General features: G+C 31.1%; 1 pseudogene across 2 annotated transcripts; it reads right to left on the bottom strand.

The window, feature by feature from the left end:
* Nucleotides 1–6,188: 6,188 nt before the first annotated feature.
* On the bottom strand, nucleotides 6,189–19,515 carry LOC143253532 (protein BTG2 pseudogene; annotated as a pseudogene). 2 transcript variants are annotated; one of them, XR_013029686.1, is made up of 3 exons: nucleotides 17,974–19,515; nucleotides 13,749–13,796; nucleotides 6,189–6,917 (listed from the first exon to the last, which is right to left on the bottom strand). The product of XR_013029686.1 is annotated as a protein BTG2 pseudogene, transcript variant X2 (transcript). The 2 variants fall into 2 exon arrangements; XR_013029685.1 differs by lacking the exon at nucleotides 13,749–13,796.
* Nucleotides 19,516–19,879: the final 364 nt, after the last annotated feature.

The raw sequence follows: 19,879 nt of genomic DNA, 5'->3' as shown, positions 1-19,879 counted from the left end.
CATTTTGACATTTGATTATTTTAAAGTCAGCGGTATAAAGTTTGCCTGTTCTAACACTGTTTGTTATAATTTGACGTGTTTGTAGTTCTCCATTATTTAGTGATGGAGATTCATAAATTCTAGAATGGCTATCGAGAAATCGTTTCAGTGGGGAATTATTCATGTTTATTTAATAAGACGAAGGTGATGTAATAAATCACAGATTTGAAGTTCGACAAAAAGCGTGTCTTGAACTACAAAATGGATTCCTAAGTATCTGGATAAAGCGTTGAAGTTAATAGGTCATGAACTTTAAGTAATCCTGGGAATATCATTCTTCTTTTTTTCCATGGAAACGATCTACGTGTTATCTTTTTGCTGGTTAAACAAACGAGATACAGCTTATTTTCGAAAAAGATTCTCGTTTGTAGATTCAGGGAAGAATGGCTACATTTTGTCATTGTTTTCACTGATCTGAAACATGCCCCAAGGATATGATGACGTGAAACGTTCATTTATTTCTGAGTATGTAGGACTGACAGAGAAGTTATACGTTTCATTCAAAAGGTGAATAGAAAAGCATTACACATAGAAAGAGCGTTTTAGAAAATGATTTACATTTTTATTAGATATGTAGCGATTAGGCTTAACTCTCCAATGAAGTGTTTATACGTGGGTAACAGATAACTCCACCACTTATCTCACTAGTTAACTGTACAAGAGTTTATTCTTATTAATGTTTTGACAGAACCATTTATTATGTAAATTTCAATTGAAAGCATTTTGGAGCTAACTTGTTTCTATATACAAACAAAGAAACACTTAAATTACACAGCTGAGTGTCAATGTATAACAATGTTGTACAACTTCAATTGCAAGAGAAAGTTCCTTATGTGATAGTTTAAGCTAGGCCTAGGTTTCATCTAAAGGACAAGAAAATGCTCCCTCATCTGTGAAATAATCTTACCGATTAGCTTGAACTACTGGGGTTGACACCACATCGCATTTACTTAACCGAACAATGGTTGAAATGTCCAAAAAGCTAGAGTTAAAGTGTTCCTTACTGAACAATGATTAACCTTCCCATAAAGTTAGGACGAGAATGTTCTTTTAATAAACGATCTCTACTTTTCTAATACTCGATTCAACTTAATCGCCCTCACATGAAGGGCAGCGGAATTAATAAATAACACGTCGACTGTTGAGAAAACTGGTCACGATCTACAGGGTGTTCAGAAAGTCACTGTGCACTTAACACTGTACAGTTATTAACATACAAAACTGCACACTGACTTTCAGTGACCTGAAATATTCTTAATTCTCAGTAAATGCATGAACACAAACTGGAAGTGGACAGAGTCAGTTGGTTATGGTGCTTAGGTTTATCTTAAACATTTATGAACCTATGTACGTTACATCATCACTTGTGGCTTTGTGACGTCTTGGTTCAGTGGCCTGAGTTGACGTCGTTGCTGCGAATTATTTTCATGAAAATGGCAGTCATTACTAGCACTAAGCTGATTCTACCAATCTGTTCATAAAATTCATCAATAAACTGAAAAATAAGGTTTTATGGTGAAACGTTTCTAGCCAAAACATTCAACGTCTTTGAAAACAGGATTAACAGCGTCGTCTAGTGGAAAGTTACAAAACAGAGATTCAATATCTAGACTGGCTAAATAAACATCTTCATGAAACCTTAAATTTATTATATTATGAGAAAATTCAAAGCTATATCTCACTGTGTAACTATTAAATTAGTTAAAACTTATTTCTAAATCTTAGGTAATATGCACGTACACAGTGGGGACGACTCCCACTTTTTTGTAATACAAAACATTGTACAAAAAAGCTATTTTATGGTAATAAACGTGTTTTGTTGTTTTTTATTACAAAACATTAGCATTATTTGACTCTTATATGATGGCCAATGATTAATATATCTAATATCCTATTGCTGTACATAGTTATTTAAATTAGTGATATAATGTAACAGTTATTAACTAATTTATATATGTAAATAGTATAGTACGTTACTATAATAAAACATTGGTTCTTTCATCGGATGTTGTGTTATGTGAATAACTATGCAACTGTTTAAAGCCACATTTTATGCAAAATTATTTCCAGATTCAGTCTCATAGCATATATTTTTCATAATTCTTGTGAGGACCCCAGACCAGCATGTTGACTGTTCTTTGTGAAAAAAAGTGTTTTTCAAACATTCTGTGATGGGCTTTATCAGGGAGTTACTGAATAATACTGGCAAATTGTATTATGAAAGTTGCCAGTTAGGCTTAAAAATTATAAAATTTGGCTTGTTTATTCTCACTGTCACTTGTAACTTTATTTCTTTGCTTTTTCTGCATCTTGGACTTATATTTGGTCTTGGTCGCTAAGGTTGAAAATTGAAAAGATGACAAAATTATGTACTTTGTTCAGTAAGCGACGCCTAAACACTTATGAACTTCATAATCTAGAGTTGACTAATACAGTTATGACAGAAAGTGTTCGTACCCCTGCATCCCGGGCGGTTTTTTGCTCATAACTTAAAAAGTATCATGATTAGGCTAATAGAAGTATAGTATATTATAAATATTATATGAACACACATCTACATAAATGTTTATGTAAATTAAGCGACAAATAAACTGTTTATAAACAAATAACCAAAAATAGGAGGAGCAGAAAGTGTTCGTACATTTCAGAACATGTGAAAAACTGATAATCCCGTAATATTTTTTAGTTTGGCGAATAAACTACATTATACCATTCCAGAATTGGACACTGGGTTCATAATTATTGGAATTTAGCCAGCCAAAAATTTACTTTAGACAATTTAGTGCCTTCTCCGTCATTATCTGCTTGGTGATCATGACGAACAGGAAACAACTGTCCAGTGATTTAAAAAATTATGTAGTTTGTTTAGTAAACGACGCCTAAACATATATTAACTTCATAATCTAAAGTTGACTAATATCCCTGCCTCACGGTGAGTCAGATGTAAGTTTATTTATAAGTTGTAATATAAGTTTTCTGAATAAGAAGAAACGTAACACACATAAGCCAATTTATATAAAAGCCAATGTGTGTCACGTCACGCTTGATCTGTCGAAATAGATGTCATAAAACCTAAAATTCATTTATTCAGATCGAATAGTTCGATTGCTCTATACCCATTACGATTTTAGTTACAAGGATGCAAGAGGACCGTGAGGGTGAAGGTTTCGCGAAACCTTATAAGTGTAGTGAGTGTTCTTATAATAAACCTAAGGTAAAGATGTGGTGTGGAATCATCTGGCCTAGGAACAAGTGCATAATATTAATCATGAAAGTAAAAATATAGATTCAATTTTAAACTTAAAACGTTTCTGAAATAATCTACTTTCTGTTATATCACCAACATTTTAAATAATAAATAAAGAAACCTCTTTAATCATCAGATACTCAAACGTATTTTTCCACTTTATAGAATTAACTTTATACTTTCACTACATGGACTGACAACGGTATTAGGTGATACATTTTTTGCTAAGTGTCATGACTTACTGAACGTTGTGTTTCAAACTGGCTTCCTGCATATTGAAAGTTGCTAATCTAACTGACTTTTACCAATAATTATTTTACGATTACACCACGAACTCCTTTCACGAGGCCCGGCATGGCCAAGCGCGTAAGGCGTGCGACTCGTAATCCGAGGGTCGCGGGTTCGTGCCCGCATCGCGCTAAACATGCTCGCCCTCCCAGCCGTGGGGGGCGTTATAATGTGACGGTCAATCCCACTATTCGTTGGTAAAAGAGTAGCCCAAGAGTTGGCGGGGGGTGGTGATGACTAACTGCCTTCCCTCTAGTCTTACACTGCTAAATTAGGGACGGCTAGCACAGATAGCCCTCGAGTAGCTTTGTGCGAAATTCCAAAACAAACAAACCTTTCACGAATTATCTTAATTTTGATTGGTTCATAAAGAAATTTAATCACGTTTAATTGCCTCAACTGCACCTTTGAGCCTCTTTGTTGGTCAAGCTTGATTAAACAAAATTTATTTATTTCAGTTAGCTATGAACCGTAACGTTAGAGTATGCTATTGGATGGGGGGGGGGGTTGCTACTTGTCCCGTTATATTTCACGGGCTATGTACTACTTGACAGTAAAAACATGGTTCTTCAAACTGTCAAGTCAGTAAACCTATCGTAGTTGTTAACTTATAATAAAAAAGAAAGATATTTGTTATTGTTGTACCAATAAACTTATGGATATTATCTTATAAATAAGGTTCATGATATTGTTTGACCAGTAAACCTATGGAGTTAGCCCTAAGAGACAATCTAAACTGTAAAAGTAATTTATTCGGACTATTACGCTAGCAAGAAAGAAATAATTTTAAGGTGTTAAACGCCGACAACTAATGAAGAAATAATACTTAGAACTTACAGATACGCCTTATGATAAAAAACAAAAAACTAACCACATAATTTGTACACAGTCCCCTTGATTACGACCTTGTACGCTTTAAATATTATCATTAAAACGGAACCGCTAGTGGCTCAGCGGAATGTCTGCGGACTTACAACGCTAAAAACCGGGTTTCGATACACGTGGTGGGCAGAGCACAGATAGCCCATTGGGTAGCTTTGTGCTTAATTCAAAACAAAAACAACAATCATTAAAATGGAATCTTTGTATGTCTATACATAGGTAACTAACGAGCTTTCTAGTTATAGTCTAATAACGTTGAAATAAAATTAGAACTACATAAATTTATTCTTTCAGTAAATAGGCTAATAACAATATCAGGTTATACTATTGTTGTTAGGCAACATTACATAAAGCCCAGTGTTGTAATGTATGTTACCAAAATGCGCTGGCTTATATATATATATAAGAAGTTAATATAAGTAATTTTTACAAATAATTATTATATGAATATACTACCATTTATTTCATGAATAATCTTAATTTTGATTGGCTCACAAAGAAAATTAATGATTTGACTGCTTCGATTGCACTTTTGAGCCTCTTTGTGATCAAAATTGATATAACAAAAAAATATTTATTTCAGTTAGTAGCATCATGATAGTATGATGAACAGACAGTAACACTTTGAAAGGAACTACAGCCATAATATTTTGCTAGGCTTGATGCACATTATCTATCAATGTGTTTTAAACGACTACTGAATACCTCTGTGTATCGTCTGGAGATTTCCGTACTTCTTGTGTTTGTTCAATGAACAGTTACCTTCCATTTCAAATCAGTTTTCGAAGACTTAACGCTTTAAGGGTGCAGGAAATACTTGATTTTTAACCAATATACATGTTAAGGAATGAAGAAAAACTGGATCGGGTTCGTTTATCTGTATTAATACATGGCGGCGATAATTTAATACAAATTATATAAAACAATTAAATATATTAAAGATTCTAGTATTACAGAATTAATAATATGTACATTTTATAAACACGACTGTTATTATGATGGCTGGAATTCAAGTTACAATTTTGATAATATCCAAACACAAAATAATATAACAAAAAAAAAAACATTTAAGGTTATTTATGACAGTAATAGCATGTTACTCGTATGTAACATATGACAAGTGCATTGTATACAATAAAACAATTTTCGTTAAGGCATCATATGTTTATTCAATAGTACAAACAATCTCTTACGCAGTGGTGGATCCGATGATAAATTAGGCTTCATAAATTTATTCTATGTTAATATTTTTTTGTTTCTACGGCAGTTTGATAAAAATAAGTATGTGGAGGTTTTATATTAGAAGTCAATAACAACTGAAAATGTAACGGCTAACGTTCTGTGTAGTTTTTAAGGCTTAACTTTCAATTTTATTTAAAATGAAAAGTAATGAAAACTTCAAATATTTTAACCAAACCAAAAAAACTAGTACTGTTTAATTTATTAGGTAATCTCTCAATGCGTGAAAGTTCCATGTAAAGGAGTTAATTTTGTTTTTAACCATGTAAAAACATTTATTTAACCAATATTGCCATCTTAATATTCAAAATATTTCAACACAAACTGTTATACGGTTATCATATTTTAATTCGTAGCATCTTTACCATGACGACTTCAGAAACATCTGACGTGCTTCTTCTGTACCTGATCGTTTATTAGAGAAATATTTTGATCAGGAAGGGAAGAGTAAAATAACAAGTACAATACAGAAAGAAAATACACCAGAGAACGATTTAATTAAAACTGTTGTTTAGTGATAAGAAATGATTTTTAAAATAATACACTTTATTTTACTATAATTTGAATGTTCAGATATAATACATGTTTAATCCATGTGTATTTAAAGATTTCAACATTAACTACATGAAAATATCACTATTTTGTGTAATACATTCTGAGAAACACTACCTATGTTTGTTGGCCCATGACCTCTTTAAATTACATTTATGTTTTCTTTTGTTTGAAGTATATTGACCAATGTTATCTTAAAACAGTGTAGTCGATTCTTAAGAGTTCTATTTAACTAAAAACTTAATTCCAAGATATAACAAAAAGAAAAATATTTCCATGATGTATAAAAAGTTCAGCATAGAACAATTAAAAACATACTTCAAAAATACACCACACCTGAGAATACTTATAATTATCTACTATCAGAATGTTAGTTATTCTACTGATATAACTGTACATGACATAAACAACAATAACTGAAAGATGGTTAATCAATGTCTGTGCATTAGTACAGCAAAACAATCAGTTAATCCATGGTACACCATTCTCATTTCTCTAATGGACTGTTACCTACTACAGACATGGTAGGTGAATGTTTAACTACATCTCTGTTATTCATGAGACTTGAAATGGGCCAGTGTGTAACTTATGCAGGAATATTAATCCATCAACATAGATTTCAGTTTTGAAAACACAGCATCTGATGCATCATTTTCCATTTGAAGGAAACCTAGGAAGAAAATAGTAAATTTCAAAGCTGATACTTTCTGATAGGTATTGTCTCACACAGCTGTTGGCAATTATATAGGAATTTTAATGTTCTGGTCCATTCACACATTAGACGTATAAGTTTAAAACAAAAGTTGATACAAACTTATTTAATTCTCCAATTCTTAACTCATGTAAACTCAGTCGTGTAGGTGTGGCCGCTGTTGGTCTTTTATACCCTAAGTTTAACATTATCAAGTGTACATTAATGGTAATTGACCATGTAATTACCAACCAGAATTCTTTCCTTATAGCTAGTTATCTAGTATCAAACATACAGATCAATCATGTTATACCACCCATAATCCTTTCCTTACAGCTGGTTTTCTAGTATCAAACATACATATCAATCATATAATACCACTCATAACTCTTTCCTTACAACTTTTTTGTACTACGGCAATGGTTTGTAAGATTCCCTTACAGCTTGATAGTAATATTCTAAAAAAATGTAGCAGCTGGAAATCTTGTAAAGACATGACAAACTAATAGAGAACATTTTAAAATTTTCTTAAAGTCATCTGGATGTATGGGATTTCAAAGTTTCAGTTGGTCTCCAGAACCATGTTGAATCTAGGAACCCATGGAATTCTTGGAAAATTCCTGCAAAACCATATCAACAGCTGTTTTACCATCATGTTTGAAATTACATACTAATGTTTGTTCTGTGGACATAGTAAGTAATAATGGTTGTAACTAAAGAGATACAGAAAAAACCAACTACTTACCTGAATCTAGCAAGTTGGACAGGCTTGTGTGTATCATTATTAACCCTCATTTTATTTCCCTTTGTATTTTTTTTTTACAAGTTAGTTTAGATGTTGCTAATTAAAGAAAGAATTAGTATAGAAGATAAAACATAATTCCAATCTACAAGTAGCCAAATATTTATTTGAAATACGTGAAAACTCAGTAAAAAATAAATTATATATAATGGTATCTGAAAAAACAGAACTTAATTGCTATTATATATTTTATCTTTTGGGAATCAAAGAGATAGGTCCTTTTGTATTGGACATACAAAATTTGTGATTCACCCCAACATTATGAAACTTTTGCAGGATGTAGCATATAGTGAGATACAATTACAGTTTACAAACTTACTTCAATCAACATATTTTGTGTTATATACTATTACTTATATCTCAGTCAACAGGTTTTGTGTTATACAGTACTACCTATACATCAATCAACAGGTTTTGTGTTATATAATAATTCCTACATATTAATCAACAGGTTTTGTGTTACATAATATTATCTACACATCAGTCAACAGATTTTATGTTATATTATATTACCTACATATCAGTCAACATATTTTGTATTATATGATATTACCTACATATCAATCAACATATTTTGTGTTACATAACATTACCTACACATCAAACAACATATTTTGTGTTATGTGATATTATCTACATGTTAATCAACATGTTTTGTGTTATATAATATTATCCATATTTCAAACAATATATTGCACATCATTCTAACCAATTATTTGCTAAAGTAAATAAACAGCCATCTTTACTAAAGTATAAATGTTCACATCACCCTACTATATTTCAGTAGTTTTGATCTATAAATAACAGATTACACCAGCATATATAAAGTAAACAAACCTGGTGATGTAGGGTCTGTTGGACCTGTTTGTGAACAGTGTAACATCTTGATGTTGAACCATGGTCCAATGTGGTAAGAAATTGTAACATTCTAATTTAATATTATCGTAAGTTACATTAAGATACAAAACTTCTTCCATGATTACTTATTTGTCTGCTTTAAGTAATAAAAATAAATAAGCAAGAACATGCATAAGAATTTACTTTAGAATCAAACCCTATCTTTATACTGGCTGGAAATGTAAATATTTCTTCAAAACAGACTTACAGTTGTTGATCAGTGGAAACTTAAGACTGAATTTTTAATTTATCAAATTTATACATATATGTCCGTCATGTTGATGTTATTTTGTAACTTAACAAATTACTATTATCATACAAAGATGACCCATATTTAGTTTATTATCAACAGTGGGAACAAACCTTTTACAGTTTAATGCAATTTGGTAAATGTATAATTTTCTTTGTTTTCCTCAGTTCCATAATTTACAGCTTTAATAATCAGTTTATGAACAAGCTTTTGTATTGATACACCACATTAATCAGATTATAAACAAAAAGTTTGTACCCATATGCAATGTTAACTAGTTTGTATACAAATGTGTGTACCGATACATTACATTAACCAGTTTATGTACAAAGAGTATGTACTGGTACACTACACTACATTAACCACTTTTTGAACAAATGTGTGCATGGATACACTCCATTAACCAGTTTATTAACAAATGTGTGCACTGATACACTATATTAACCAGTTAATGAACAAATGGGTGTACTGATACACTACACTAATCAGTTTATGAACAAATATGTGCACTGATACACTACGTTATGTACAAAGACTATGTACTGATATGCCACATTAACCAATATATGAACAAAAGTGTGTACCAATACACTACATGTTATCATGTTTGTCTTATAGTTTAATTTAACAGTTTGAGTAACATACTAACTCTAACTTTTCAGCCTTCTGAAGCAAATACCTTCTTGGCATTTACTCACTGTTCCTGTTCATTTATTCTAAATGTGTCTAGTCTCAGTACTTTATAAGATTTTTCTTTTTAACAGAATTGTCCTTTAGAGGTTGTTCAGGTGATATCTGGAGGTTACTCTCTCATTTATGTTGTAATGAAATGACCAGTCATGTGGGTAGCACATATCACTCTTGAAAAATGGTATGCTTTTTCAGAATTGAGGAATGTTATACTGTAGTTAGACAGGTACCTGAACAGAGAACAGCCACCTTAATGAAAATCATTATTTTATATTTGTTTGATACTTCTGTCCACTCTTCTAGCATATTTTAGTCATAAAGTTAAAATTTAAAGTTTAAAAGAGAACTTTCATTTTAACAGATGTTTTGCATTTGTGGCTTCTTCAAGGCTAGTCTGGTGTGTAAAGGTTTTTTCTTACATTTACTATCAAAATGTGTACAGTTCTTCAATATGCCCTACAAATTCTGAAATACTGTTTCATTTTATGTTAATGCTGTTAATAAAACAATGAAGAATTATTCCTTATTTGATATCTTGATCAAATCTCCAGTTATATCTGGTTTAAACTGTGGTTATTTCTGTCTCACCACAAAAGTACTGGACATCTTTTTAAAGAAAATAATAATAAGTTCACCCTGAAGAAATAACTTGTACCTAGTGAAAGACTTAGGATATAGGGATCTTTCTTAACAGGAAACATTAGGCTATGGGGACATTTCTTATTCAGTGATTTGATCTAAGTTTTGATTTCCATGATTTTTTTGCATTGTGAAATTTCTAAGTACATAAGCTGTAACTGTTAGATTTGAGCATTTATGTTATTAATAGTGACAATGAATTCTACCAAGTAGCTTTGAAAAGAATGCCACATGTGTGAAGTTGAATGGGAGTTTCTGTCATTGAACTAAATGACTGATCTTCTGATCAAAGAGTAATTAAAAAAATTTAATCTTATTTATTTTGACAAATTTATTTTAAAAAAAGACGTTTGTAGCATACATATGAAACAGCATTTGATTTGGATTTAATATCTGTAATTCTCGAGAGGATATTAATGCTCAAATTTACATCACCAGATAGATTGTTTTATTTTACATTAATATACATCTCTAGGTAGAATGCTCCATTTGATATTGATATACACCCATAGTTAGAAGTTTTTATTTTACATTAATATATGTCAAAAGTTAGAATGCTTTATTTTATAAGAATATACATCCCTAGTTAGAATGTTTTATTTCATATTAATATACATCACTAGGTAGATTGTTTTATTCTATATTTATATACATTCATGGTTAGAATATTCCATTTTATATTAATATACATCCATAGTTAAAATGCCCAGTTTTATATTAATATACTTCCATAGTTAGTATGTTTTATTTTACGTTAATATATATCCCTTGTTAGAATGTTCTATTTTCCTCTTGTTAGAATGTTCTATTTTATATTAATCCCTAGTTATAATGTTTTATTTGATAACAATACGTATCCCTAGTTAGATTGTTTTAGATTAAAGTGTTCCATTATATATTAATATATGTCTTAGAATGCTCCATTGTATATAATATACATCAATACTTACATTGCTAAGTTTGATATTAATATGCATTCATAGTTAAAATGTTGTATTTTGTATCAATGTACATCTCTAGTAAGATTATTTTACTTTATATCAATATACATCTATAGTTAGAATGTTCTTTTTATATTAATATACTTCCATACTTAGAATGTTGTACTTCACATGAATATAATCCTTAGTTAGAATGATTTATTTTATATTAGTATACATACATAGTAAGAATGGTTTATTTTATATTAATATACATCCGTAGTTAGAATGTTTATTTTATATTATTATTCATCGATACTCAGAATGTTCTACTTTAGATTTATATACATCCCTAATTATGTTTTATTTCATATTAATATATGTTTCTAGTAAGATTGTTTTATTTCATATTAATATATGTCTCTAGTAAGATTGTTTTATTTTATATTAATATACATAAATAATTATAATTCCCTATTTTATATTAATATACAGCCATAGATAAATTGATTTATTTTATGTTAATACACATCTATAATTACAATGTTTATTTCATAGTGAAATACATATTTAATTAGAATGTTTTATTTCATATCAATATACATCCCTAGGTAGATTGTTTTATTTTATATTAATATTCATCCACAGTTGGAATTTTTTATTTGATATTAACATACATTCTGAGTTAGTATTATCTATTTTATATTAATATACTTCCATGGTCAGAATGTTTTACTGAATATTAATATAATCCATAGTTTGAATGTATAATTTTATAAAAATATACATTCACAGTTAGAATGTTCCGTTTTATATTAATTTACATCCCTAGTTATAATGCTGTATTTTATTTTAATATACAATTATAGCTAGAATGTTTTAATATATTAATATACATCCATAGTTAGAAGGTTCCATTTTAAGTTAATATACATCCATAGTAATAATGTTTTATTTTACATTAATATATATCTGTAGTTAGAATGTTTATTTTATATTATTATACATCGATACTTAGAATGTTCTACTATATTAATATACATCTCTAGTTATAATGCCTTATTTGATATTAATATATATCCCTAGTTAGAATGTTTTATTTTATATTAATATTCATCCACGATTAAATTTTTTTATTTCATATTAATATACATTCAGAGTTAGAATTATCCATTTTATATTAATATACTTCCATGTTAGAATGTTTTATTTTATACTAATATACATCTCTAATTTTGGCTCGGCATGGCCAAGCGTGTTAAGGCGTGCGACTCGTAATCCGAGGGTCGGGGGTTCTAACTATTAATATGAAAAGTTGTTACATTAAATCCTCATAAAAACTATTAACAGAAAAACACGGTTATATGGAAGATTATTGATATAACAATAATTATTATGGTAAATCGCTGGTTTTAATTAACACTTTTTACAGTACTCATAGTCCGAGGGTTGCGAGTTCGAATCCCTGTTATACCAAACATGTTCTCCCTTTCAGTCGTGAGGACGTTATAATGTTACGGTCAATCCCATTATTCGTTGGTAAAAGAGTAGCCCAAGAGTTGGCGGTGGGTCGTGATGACTAGCTGCCTTCCCTCTAGTCTTACACTGCTAAATTAGCCCTCGTGTAGTTAGAATGTTTCATTTTATATTAATGTACATCCATGGTAAGAATGTTTTATTTCACATTTATGTACATCCCCCGTTAGAATGTTTTAGTCTATATAAATATACATCTATAGTTAGAATGTTTTATTTTATATTAGTATACATTCATAGTTAGAATGTTTTTAATTTATATTAATATACATTCACAGTTACATGTTCCCTTTTATATTAATATGGCGCAGATAGCCTAGCTGTTTGTGCTATAAAACACAAAATTAACCAACCAATCAACTTATATTAATGTAATCCCTAGATGGAACATATTATTTTATATTGCTATACATCCATAGTTAAGTTAGAATGCTTTATACAATATAATAATATACATCCCTAGTTAGATTGTTTTGTTTTATATTAATATGCATTCATATGATAGTGTACTTGAAATTTTGTTTCAAAACTTTTGTTTTATCAGGAAGAGTTAAATTATCTGTTTAACTTCCATCAAGCGAATTTAGCGACAAAGAACTTGTTTCATGACAAGCGCGTCCCGAAGCACATGAGCCAAGAAGTTAGCCCTAATGTAGATCTCAGTTCGAAGTGTAGAATCATTTTGCCTAGTGCACAAATGTACTTTTTATGTGAGTGATGCAGCTGCTTAATTTGGAGATTGGATTTTTTGTGCATAAATTATATATTTTGTTAGGCCACTCTGATGTGTAGGAATGAGTGACCTGATAAAGTTTATCTTCATACACTTCTCATACTCTCAAACTGTAGACAGTATATTTTCATTAACTTCTACCACGCATTTTAGTAAAATTACAGAACACCAAACACGCAATAATTGTATCGTGCAGCCAAAACTAACTTGAGACACGCGGCACACAGCGTGTTATTTACAGGAACTAGCGAACTGAGATTTTCAGCAATTTATTTTTACTTTTATTTTTCCTTCCATGTATTGTTTTAATTTTTTCGTGTAAATTTCCTCTCAGTTTACTTACCTGACGTTCCAAATTTCAGAAACATCTGAAGTTCTTCAGGTTTTTCATCTTCCACGAATCAATTTGAACAGAATTTTGAAAAAAATAATAATAATTAAACTTCGATTTTTCATGAAACTTGGTAAACATTTAACATACGATTTTTGTCTGTAGAAACTTTTGTGCAAACCAAACACGTTTATCTGTTACATTGAAATAAAAACGGCAATTGTCATACAATAAATGCCGCCCCGACCTGCACGACAAACAGTTTTGAAAATACTTACAGATATTCCCCTGACCTCAACTTAAAAAAAAACAAAAAAAAAACGGCTGTTATCCAGCTTTTAAAGAATCTCGATTCTGGGAATTACAAATGAAATAAATATCAACTCTCACGCGATTTTGATCGATCTCAATTGAGTGCTGGACATTTCCTTCTACAACCTAAATCCTGTCTTTTCACGACGTCACTTTACATATCTGTAAATAACGTATTTATTGTACTATATCACTTTGAATATATATATTCTTCATATAGGTTTCGTTGATCACGGAACAATGTAAACGTATCCATAACAACCACTTGCGTATTCAGCTTTTTTAAAACGTAGTGATATCTAAACCAAAAACAGTTGAGCTGTAAAGAAAAAGACGGCAACTAAAAGATGTGAAAAACATGGCAACCAAGCCAGTGTACTTATGTTTTGGATACAAGTAAAGATTTCTAACAATGACAGTTGAAGCAGGGTTGCCAGATGATTTTCTTAGATTTTACCAAGTTAAATAAAAACATATAACTAACTTCATCTTACTAAAAACTTCGTGTTTTTTTCTTCTTCATTGATATACTATTTAGTTTCCTTCATTCTTTTGCACAGTTTTTCAGACGGTTGTCATTCTTTACACGTATTTTCTAAAAGAATTCTGCCATATAACAAGGCATTTACTGTTTTCATAGTTAGCCGGGAATGATTTTTTACCTGAAGAATGAGGCAATTACGGTAAGTTTATCATTAATTTGTAGATAATTGGGAAACGAAATTTATCTCCACATTTTTCTTGAGAAATATAATACCAATATTTCTCTGGTTCTGAAATTTCATTCTCTTGCAAAGTTAACTCTCGACATTCTCTTTTAATATCTTCATACTCTTTTTTTCCTCAGTAATATTAGGAAAATTAATGGCGAATGGGATAATTGAATGTGGTTGTCGTTGAGATACATTTTTGGATCTAAAGCTTCAAATAGCTGTAAATACGTGGACGTACCAGATGATACAAACCGTTTGTACATTTCCTTGATTTGTTTGACATAAAAATTCAATGTCTTAAGCTGAAATTCTTCGAGTTCTTTGGTTTGGAAGAATATTCTAGAAAGATACTTTCAGTTCTTGCTCTACGATATAGTTCACTTAAGGGAAAGTAAATTCAAGGATCATTAATGTTAACCTTCGATATATCTCAACTTTCAGTACTTCTCTTTTAATAAAATTACCAAGGATACTTTTCGCACTATTGTTGATGAAGGCACGTAGCCTATGAATTCTGAAGCTATCAGCTTAAAACTCTAAATTTATTTACATACGGCATAAGAAGTTAGAAATGCGAAGTACATTGTCACAATTGGATTCTGTAAACCTTCTAGTATTTTAGATGCCAAAGTCATCCTATCTTCTAATGCCGCTGAAATAAAAAAAAATATGACAAGTGTTGGCCACTGATTCAGTAGTCTTTCTACCATTTGCTGAAGTGATAACCATCGAGTACAGCTATGATGTGAAATCTTTTTAAGATCAGTCTGGATAAATTCCTGAAATTATACATATTCAGATAATCACTTCAGGCTGTTTAACAAATATGAATAAATATTTCTTGTCAGCTCCTCTAAGGAAGTTGGAAGTTCAGAACATGCACATAAATGCATTGAATGGCATACACAACCTTGTACAAAGAGATGTGGCACTTTCTGTTTTAAGACTTTGAACACCACTTTTTGACCCCACCATTACACTTGCATTATCACTTATATAGCCTATCAATTTTTTTAATGGGATTCCTTTTTTATTTAAATTTACTATAGAATTGTAAATGTCTTGGGTAGTACAGCAATTGATTTCCAAAAGAGTTAAAACTTGTCAACTGTTTTTGAATATGGTTATCATAAAATCTAGCTGTTAGAACAATTTTTTGTACTTTCATCAATAATTAATGAAAATTTAATGTTATTTAATTGTGCAATAATAATTTCCAAGTATTCCTCACCAATGACATTGCAAAAATTAACTGTTCCTTCTGTTCTTACACATCTAATTCCCTTAGCAATTTTAGAATCAGGACATGCATTAGATAGAAAGCCTTGAAGGTGATCTAGTATTAAAATAAGAAGATTGTGTTCTGCCACAAAGCACACATGTTCAATTCAGTAGAAGCCACTTGAGACATGCTATATGAAGTAGAAGGCCGTAAGAAATCAGTTACTTTAGAAGTCTGGGCACTTGCTTTAATATTTTTCACTGTAAAGATGTTTCTCAAGTATGAAAACACTCCCAGATAAGTCACAACTCCATATTTTACAAAATGACTTATTTAAGTTTTTCGAACTTGACTAAAACAACTAAAATTAGGATCATTAAGCCTATTTTGTGGCAACTGTCGTTTCTGTTCGTAACTAGGCTTATGCAGGCTTACTTTCTTGCATGGACTTTCTACAAAATCACTATCCTCATCGCTCCTTTTCTCAGCCATTATGATCTGTGAGTTAGGTTAAATGTAAATTAAATAAAGTTATAAAAGGTAAGCCAAATACAAATTTAAAATTCAATAATGCATTACACTGTAAACAGATACTGATACTTACGAGTCACAACTCATGAATCATAACAATAGATACAGTATATGAAAACAAGACTAAAAGAGCCACCGGTGGATCATCATTGTCTGAAATTATCTTGCGCCTACGCAATGAACCCTTATAAAGAATATTCAAACATTTAGACACAAAACTCGCCATTATAAAACATTCTCACAAGATCAAATTTCACGTAAAGGAGACAAGAAATTTGAAAATCTTTTATTAGCAAAATTTACCATATTTCATAAAGGTTTTACCAAACAGGAGTCTAACACATTGTTTACCTCAATTCAATTTGGCTCTAAGTGAAACATTGAGGATGTTTTACCTCAATTTAATACTTTCAGTCTTATGAACAACATTACTACACTGGCAAAACCTATAAGTTTTCGTTTCTTTTTTTCCTTGGCCAACTTTTTACAGCTGATATGTTTTTCGTTTAGAAACTTTAGATAGTTATCAAACTCGCGAGTTGTTATTGTTTATACGGAGGCTTTGTTTGGATGAAAGCGTATCAAATATACTCGACCTAGTGGGTAATCCAAGTCTTGAACGTCAGATTCATGTGGAGGAATATCGCGAAATTTCTTGTTTTTAGTAGTAACTTATCTTTTCACATTACATGTAGGTTTGTTTCTAGTTTTGTGAATGTGTTGCTACGGAGAAAAATTGATCAAGTGATTGAAATACAAAGTTATGATGGAACAAACTCACAAATAAATTTTTATTTAATAAAATTCGCTATACAAAATGTCTTCTGTTAACGGATATATATATATATATATATATATACTGTACATGGAAAATAGTTTTTACTTTTATGTTACATTTTTACAGAAAGCATTTGTATAGTAGACTGCCTTACGATGGGTGAAACTTTATGGCCCAGTTACCTTACATCTATGTATTCGTAACTTATCTTACATCACATTATGTAGGAATAAAGTCGATTTCCTTAAATAAAATACTGGTTAAATCATGTTGAAGTAACTTACTAAGTATACTTGGCAAGCCACAGGAAAGATCTTATTAAGCCTACAATTCGTTATGTTTCTTTCCAGTTTTACGTAAGGTTAATAAAATATTCTAGGAAAAAAAAACACTTTCTAAATTTCAAAAAACAAATGATGTATCGTATAATTAACAGGTCTAGACAATTAATATAACAGAAACTTGATAATATGATAATTGCTACTTGACACAGGAAAAAGTTAGTCTTCCTAGGTATTGTTTTTATATATTTTCTAATACGCGTTAACAATTAGTTATTTTCAAATACTAACATCTATACAATACTTAAGACCGATTTTTGATTAATAAATGGAGTTCTCAGACATACTACTATGTGATTCTTAGGCCTAGCTTCAGTATGTTCCTATTAAGAAAAATTACCTTGTATTAAACCACAGATATAATGGTTCGTTAAAATTCCAAGAAAACCTTCATCTGTAGGAATAAAAACTAAAACACTATCACTTGATCATGCATGGTGTGCTTGTTTTACTATTATTAAAACATAAACAGAACAGTTAACGAGTCAAGATGTCGTAATGCTGGTACTAACTGCGTCAGCAAGTGCTGAACTACGCCCTAATCACATGAATTGTTTTCCTCGCATCGCAGTTCGAGAAAGAAAAGGCAGTGATTTTACAGCTACATAGGCAGCCATATACATTGTATATTAAGTACAAATATCAAGATTTAGAATGTTATCCTCTCCACATTGGTCGCAGTTCGTGTACTTGCTGACGCAATCTTCAACCATTAGTTGAGCATATAAACGATTTTTTTTTAACTATACTAAAATTACCTGTTGAATCATATTACAATGAACAATCCTGACAATATTTAGTTCCTGGGTCGTTATCACAAATGTAAGTGCAGTCTGTTTAAATATGGAAATTGATGATTTTATAACGGTTTGTACGATTAATGGTCCCTAATTCCAAAACTTTTACTCTAGGCCAATTTCTAAACTCAACGAATTTTGTCATTCACTTCCTGGAAGCTTACCACAAAATCTTATTGAACTAGGCTTAGCTTTCCATTTAGAAATGAGGGATCATCATAAAATATAATGCAATTCTAACTTCACTCGCTTGAAGTAGACCTGCATTTAACTGGAGACAAAAGCTGTTAAATGTTCGAATCCAAGGTATGAGTACCGAGGATCCATAACAAAACTTTCCCATCCTATTCTATCTACACGAGAGACAGTTTCTTTACAACCTCCGCGCAACAACCGAGGGATATTTTCAATAAATGAATGATGACGTGGAAAGTCGAAGTGGTCACAGCTGTCATTCCCGTAACTTTCTGCCGTACAGCTGACGTCAGCATCCGACAAAAAATACTGTTGGTTTTCTACCCCACAGCTGTCGTCAGAGTCCGACAAAAACTCCTGATTCTTTCCATCATATAAAACACAAATACTTCCGTTCTCACCAATTCGGTAAGACACTTCACCTGGGTCAACCCACATAGTAAGCTCGTAGGGAAAGAGGTTTTTCAGACTATTTTCTTTAAGACCACATGACATACCCGCTTTACCAATCACCGGGTCCATTTTGTGGTTGATCCGCAAGCATCGATAGCCTGAACCCTTGAAAGCGTTATTTGGAAACCAATGTTGTTGATAGTGTTCGGTTAGCAGCTTCTCCATTTGAATGTTAAATAAACGAAGTTGACTGGCATCCAGAATCTTTCCCAGCCGGAGAAGATTAGTTAAAAATTCTGCAGCAGTCTGGACTTCCCTCTTCATGGTTTACACTTTTGCAAATACTAGACAACGTGAAGTAACTTGGTATATGACAGTACAACTTGATATCACAGAACCCAAAATAGAATCTTAATCGAGATGTGACTTCCCAATCCTCTTCTTCCCTCTCTCACGATCACCTACACACAACAGAGGTTATTCTAAGCTTCGGTTTATCTGCTCTCTTGAACGTATATTGACGTCAGAGATGGGAATTTTTTCCTATGACGTTAAAGTAAGTCAACCAATCAATGTTTGGGTAGCTTACCCTCACTGAGCGCTAAATAAACTCTATGTTATGATTGGTTAGAATGATCACGCGAGATATTGTACAAGTTTTCTTTGTGAGGGAACTTACGTAATCAAATTTCAGGAATAGTGATCAGACACACAGTAGAAGTGGTGAGTGACGGAAGGTGAAGGAAATTTCAACCACTTGAAATAGAAAATAACGAACAAATATATCATGGATGAAAAAGTAACAAAACACACCTTATATTATTGTAACTATAATCAGAAATTTAGAATTTCGAAAAAGTA

The sequence above is a fragment of the Tachypleus tridentatus genome, chromosome 6, assembly GCF_004210375.1.
Source record: "Tachypleus tridentatus isolate NWPU-2018 chromosome 6, ASM421037v1, whole genome shotgun sequence".
NCBI classification, from domain to species: domain Eukaryota; kingdom Metazoa; phylum Arthropoda; class Merostomata; order Xiphosura; family Limulidae; genus Tachypleus; species Tachypleus tridentatus.
This window is presented reverse-complemented; position numbering and strand designations above follow the sequence as displayed.